This window comes from Podarcis muralis, chromosome 11 (genome assembly GCF_964188315.1).
Source record: "Podarcis muralis chromosome 11, rPodMur119.hap1.1, whole genome shotgun sequence".
In the NCBI taxonomy this organism is placed as follows: Eukaryota; Metazoa; Chordata; class Lepidosauria; order Squamata; family Lacertidae; genus Podarcis; species Podarcis muralis.
Genome location: NC_135665.1, coordinates 24,468,075 through 24,474,816, shown reverse-complemented (window position 1 = coordinate 24,474,816; position 6,742 = coordinate 24,468,075).

Sequence of the window (6,742 nt, the reverse complement as noted above, 5' to 3'; positions counted from 1 at the left end):
GACTATATCTGACTCCTGCCCCTGTTGCAGGAAGTCCGGTAAGAGTAAACCACCGGTAGCGGGAGCCCTGTTGATGCGAACCAACTCAAGCTCCCCCTGGTGTTCCCATCGGGGTCGTGTCAAGGCCCTAGCCCCCAATCGGGCTTCGGACAAGATCAACACCCCCGGATTCCTTTAACAGAATACCCTTAAGCATGGAGGGGCAGGTGATGGCCACACCTCCCCTCCCCCACACAAGGTCAAACAATGCCTAACCTCAACCCTAATAAAGTTGTGACGATTGCTACGAGGTAGGCGAAAACCAAGTGGCCAGTGCCAACTTGCCAAGTGGAAAAATTCCTACCAGGCCCCTCAGACAACCAAGGCGACCAACTGAAGTCCATAGCAAGGCCATTGCCTAACCTACAAATAGGGAGAGAGGGAGGGCGGGTGATTGAGGAAGCGAGCCAAAGAGGAAGTCCTCTGGCTCGCTCCTCCATTTAAACTGTCACGGCCACGCCGTCCCAGCCAGCGGATTGGCTGGCCGGGCTCTGACGTGGCCGGGATCCCCCAGGCAACAGGGGACAAACTCCCCGCCTCCGGTGGGGAGTGGGTGGCCACGCAGTCCACCGCAACTCCTCCCCACTGGGAAGTGGAGCGGATTAGTAGCAATGCATTTTAGTTTGCTTGCTTGTTGGGAAGTCAGAACTTCTAAGCAAAAGTTTGGGGACAAGTGTTAGGAAAGATGCCCAGGAACAGCACTTTCTGTATATTTTATAAATCCAAAATGAAAAGTAGTAACTTTAGAATGACATCCATGTCAGCGCAGCTGCTGAAAAGGAATAAACCAGATGTACAGGATGTAATAACAGGCACACCCTAAACCCCCTCCCCCCCCCCTTTGGCTCTGTACAGTATGTGATCACACTTATATATGCAGTGACTGTAGATGATGTCTTTGACGCATGAAAAGTTTTCAGATAGACTCTGTTTTCATTAAAGCTAATGGTTACGAATTAGCGCATGATTCCGTGAAATGTTTCACAGGTGAAAGCAAAGGAATGGCCAAGGGATAGGTTATTTTTCTCTTTACAGTCTCCTTTGAAATTCTACTATGAATCCCTCTGTGTCAGTGGGAACAAATAGATTCCCTCAACTCACCCACCCAAACACTCTGTTCTAATAGTTTTGGAGAAGGACCTCTGAAGCAGCCAGATGGAGGTCTTTTCCTCTCTGATATATAGAGATTAGCCACATTTAAAAGACACTCATATACAAAGCGAGCCAAGCTTATACATAGTTACAGAGCAGGTGATTTCAGGTTTACATTTACACTTACAGTATGACACAGGCGTCAAACGTGCACAAAATAAATTGATTTTTGAGCCCCTGGTGGTTTAAAGACCTCTGTTCCATTTTTTAAAAAACAGATGTGAAAAAAGGGGAACCATACTTACATTAAATTATTGTGTTTAACAACCTCAACATGTTTTAAATCAGTGAAATAGCTGCAAAATTTCCCCAGGTATAGATGGCCTGTTGCGCTGCTCTCCTGGGAATTAGATTGATAGCCATTTTCTAGATTATGCTGTAGAGTTTTTCTGCTCTGTGGTCTGTTTCTTCTCTCTAGGAATCAACTCTAACCTTTCCGTTTCCAAATAATTTGCTTTTATGTCTGGTGTATTTCCACTCCCTTTTAAAATTGCTTTTTTTTTGGGGGGGGGGAGATCATGACTGAGAGTGCAATGGGCAGTATTACTTCCTACAATGCATTGCTGATAAAGGGAGGCCAACAGGCCCAGTTACTGATTATTTAAGTATTTTTTAAAAATATTTATTTCATTTAAGGTATTTATATACCACTTAATGATTCACATTTCAAAGCAGTGTACATAACAGCAACCCACATAAAACGGGATAATAGAATAATAATTAGAAAAATCATCATAAACTACTGAACACGACGTTAAAATTCCTCCTGGAATGAGGAAATCTTAGTCACACGGCTGAAGTTCAATAAGGTTCTGCAATTAATGGCTAAAATCAAATTTGTCCCTCATGCCTTCCTGTAGAAAACACTGGGAATTGTAATTTTGTGAGAGGGTGCTTTGATTTATTTTCTTAGTTTAAAAGGCCTGACCCCCCCCTGAAACAGCAAAGTTACGAAGGTTACTGTGAGGTTACGTGGGAGTTAGGTAGGATTGCCATACGTCCAAGGAAACCAGGACATGTCCTCTTTTTGGGAGCCAACATGTCCATCCGGGCAGATTTTTACATTTTAAAGGAAATGTTGGATTTGGGCAGAGGGGGTCTCAGGCTCGGACTGCTCTGTACGCCGCAGTCGCTGCCAGCCCGAATCAGGGAAAGAGGTAGGGGGCGCAGCTGTGGCACCCACACGCCTCTTTCCCTGTCTTGGGCTGACAGTGGCTTGGGCTGTCCTCTTTTTTGGTCTTCAAGATATGGCAACCCTAAGTTAGGCTTCAAAATAGTTGGGCCCTGCAATCCTATGGTCTCTGGGATAGTGTGCTGGAGACCATAGATCAGAGGGAACCGCTCTATTCCAAGGTTGGATATAGGCACACCCATGAAGAAAACTGAACCAGCCCAGGAGATGACACAGTGAATTTTCCTCCCATTGGAAGCAATCAGAAAGAAGATACCAAAAAAATAAAAATTGAAGGGGACTATCAGTGCCTTGGGACACAGGTGGTGCTGTGAGTTAAACCACAGAGCCTAGGACCTGCCAATCAGAAGGTTGGCAGTTTGAATCCCCGCGACGGGGTGAGCTCCCGTTGCTTGGTCCCTGCTCCTGCCAACCTAGCAGTTCGAAAGCACGTCAAAGTGCAAGTAGATAAATAGGTACCGCTCCGGCGGGAAGGTAAACGGCGTTTCTGTGTGCTGCTGTGGTTCGCCAGAAGCAGCTTAGTCATGCTGGCCGCATGATCGTACGCCGGCTCCCTCGGCCAATAAAGCACGATGAGCGCCACAACCCCGGTCGGCCACGACTGGACCAAATGGTCAGGGGTCCCTTTACCTTTATCAGTGCCTTGTCAATTTCCTTCCCATTGGGAGCAATCAGAAGGAAATTCTCAACAGATACCAAAAAATAAAAATTGAAGGGGGACTGCCAGTACACAGCTTTAGATTTCTTGGTCCCTCGCCGACATCACAGATATCTGTAGGATCGCTTTCAAAATTTGTAATATACGGATGCGCCTAGAGTCAGGCTTTCCATAAGCTGCATTTTCAGAGCCAATTCCTGTATGACGCGTTTGGAAGAAAACTGAAGGTGGTGTGATAAAAACTGTCACAGTAGCTATTATTTATAGAATTCACTGTGTCAACACTGTCAAAAATAGACATCTCTGTACTCTTTATGAAATTGTACTACATAGACAAGAATAGACCTGCCCCACAACACAGATGAAAACGCTTCCACACAGTTCTTCAAAATCCAGCATTGTTAGCCAGCTAGTAGCCACGATCGAAAGGTTAGAGGCAGAGAGATGGAAGGGCAGAGTTCAGACCAGAAATAGCACCTGTTTCCAAGAAGTATTTAGAGAGGAGACATATAGAAAGGGTTGCCCAGTTGTCCAAATCCATTTGGGCATTTAGTATAGAGAGGCTCAGCAGGCTGTCATTTTGTGCTAGCGAGAAGAGGGATAAACAGAAAAAGAAGAGAGCGTATGCCAGAACATTTCAAATCACAGGTTTGCATTGTAGTTATTAACAACCAGCATTCTAAATTCCTATGATTTCTGCAGGAATTCTTGGGAGACCGATTTTCTGATGTGGAAGCTTTCTATATGGTGGGAGAGTTTTGCTGTTGGGTTTCCACCTACAACCCGCACAATCTCTATGTCATAGCTGTCAACTTTTCCCTTTTCTTGAGAGGAATCCTATTCGGAATAAGGGAATTTCCCTTATAAAAAGGGAAACGTTGACAGCTATGTTCTATGTACATGTTGAAGTGGTTTTATTCCATGGGTACAGTGGTACCTCTAGTTACGAATTTAATTCATTCTGGAGGTCCGCTCTTAACCCAAAACCGTTCTTAACCTGAGGTGCACTTTCGCTAATTGGGCCTCTTGCTGCAGCTGCACCTTCAGCTCATGATTTCCGTTCTCATCCCGGGGCAAAGTTCTCAACTCGAGGTAACTCTTCCAGGTTAGCGGAGTTTGTAACCTGAGGTGTTTGTAACTCGAGGTACTCAACACCCTCCTCCCACTGAATGTCTGAAGTGGCTCCAATATCTACATTTGTGGGAATGTTGTGGATAGTAGGAGAGGATATATTGATTCAATATTATCCTTCCTCCCTCACACTAGTGAGCAGGTAGCAGAGTACCAGTATATTGCAGAAAGCTAGTTGGTAGATTCGTTTGAATCTCCTGAGTTAACCAATCCAGTCTGGCTTGAGCAGATTGGATTGTTCCTGATAAATTCCCCTTTAATTCCCTCTTAAAAGAATAAAGACACAACAGTCTTCTATTAAAAGTAATAAGAAGTATTAAAAGTAATAAGAAGTTTGCTCACATTCAGTTCACAGTAGGTTCCCTGAAGGCGGGCTTTAGCTTGTAGTTACAGAAGAAAGTGTGGGTTCATCCCATGTGGGGAATGAGCCCATGTGCTGCTGGCTGAGAGCCAGCACATGGCATCAAGAGCAGCAGGAGTTCAAGGCATCAAGAGGAAGATGGCCCTTTATGGAGTCTCCCAGGGTCACGCCCATCTACCTGGTCACATGCAGGGGAAGGATGCTCCAGACCAGGTGCCACAGGAAGTCCTCCTGGCTGGAGTAACATATTAAAAAAAAATCTCCTATCCACAGCTGCACAGGCAACTAAGGAGTAGAGTCAAATGCAAGAATTGTTTCATTGTGTATTGCATTTATTATACACCAGCATAGGGTCATGGGTTAATGCAACAGCCAACACAGCACAGTGAAGTCCTATTACCATTTTCTTCTCAATATATCTCCCCCCCCAAAAAAAAAAAATTGTTGCTCTTATAAGGCATTAAAATCATTATGTTCTGCTTCCATCTCCACATTTGGAGCAGTGGGTTGTTTTCTGTCTTCCTTTATAGAACTCGATGGGAGGAGGAATTGGAAGAATGTCTCAAATGAACATTTCTAACCCAGGGTTGATTGAAGAAGTTGTAAAAACAAGGCAGAATAGCAAGCAGTTCTCACCTGAAGCCGCTTCTCTTGCACCAGGTGAGGACAAAAGCTTTGGAGTTGCAGATAAAAAGATCACTTCATTTTGAAATTGTCATCGGTGCAACCTTCAGCTGAGCGGGGGGGGGGGGGAGTACAACTGGAATGCATCACACTGAGAGGCACAGACAATTATGCTCATCATCACCACATTCAGAAATGGGAGTGTTCAGCAGATCTTCCCGGGTAAAAAGAGCACGGCAAGCATGACTGCACCGCCAGGTTCATGTTGTCACAGGCTGAATTGCCTCCCTGTATCCTGAGGCTTAAATCTTGGCCATGAGACATATGCCTCACATTTATGCTATCTGTACAGTCCTTAGGGAAACTATGTCTGGTGTCATGCAATGGCAAATTTCACAACAGTTCCATAAAACACAGAGTAGCTAGCTATTATTGTTGCATGCCACCCCAATTGCCGAGCTGTGTGAGATTCCAAGGGTCCCAGGCACACTTACCCAGGGTCCCTGTTTCCTTTTGGAGAAACTGCAGAGACTGCAGTGTCTTTATGATATATGGTCTATTTACACATATATACAACATGAGCCTATGATGAAGGGGCTCACCACATCAGCACCCTAAATAGCTGCAGCCTTGGATTCGAACAGAAACCAACCACCGTGCTCTGACCCTCTCTCTAGCTTGCTGCCTTTACCAGCATGTAACCTTTCCCCCCTCTAGATCTCATCACAACCAACTCTAAACTCTGGCTTATATTCTTCTAACTATCTCATAGCTAGAGGAGGGACTTCACCCATTTACTATCTGGCACAGAGCCTCCTTTCCATGGCTTTTTTAAATGACTCATTACCTTTCCAGATCCTGAAGCTGAGACTCCAATACTTTGGCCACCTCATGAGAGGAGAAGACTCCCTGGGAAAGACCCTGATGTTGGGGAAGATGGAGGGCACAAGGAGAAGGGGACGACAGAGGACGAGGTGGTTGGACAGTGTTCTCGAAGCTACCAGCATGAGTTTGACTAAACTGCGGGAGGCAGTGGAAGACAGAAGTGCCTGGTGTGCTCTGGTTCATGGGGTCACGAAGAGTCGGACACGACTAAACGACTAAACAACAACAACACCTTTCCTTTACTCTCCTAATGGCTCATCTCCCAGGCAATCTCCTGAACACAGGGACTAGGAGTCTGGCATCCAGTTAAACTCCCCAAGCCTGCTGGACCCAGGAATTCAGGGGAGTCTGGCACCCACAAACTCATAATAGCTCATTGCATTAATTGCCTAGCTTGGAGATTCCTTGAAAAAAAACTCTCTTTCTGTGGCATCTCTCTGTAGAATACAGCCTGGTTTTCAGAACCTTCTGGAACACCATCAGGAGATACAAAGTGCAAAGGAAAACCTTTTCTTCCCTTTTAAGAATCACTGGTAAGATATAGCACTGTGAGCTTTGACAGCATGCAGACTGCTAGTGTCACAGTCACAAAATGGTTCCGCTGCTCTTTTCATTCTCCAGCATCCTTGTTGAGTGGAGCCTGCTAACAAGGTCCTCACTCCCCCCCCCCCACCGACTCAGTGTATCCTGTAGTTGCTTA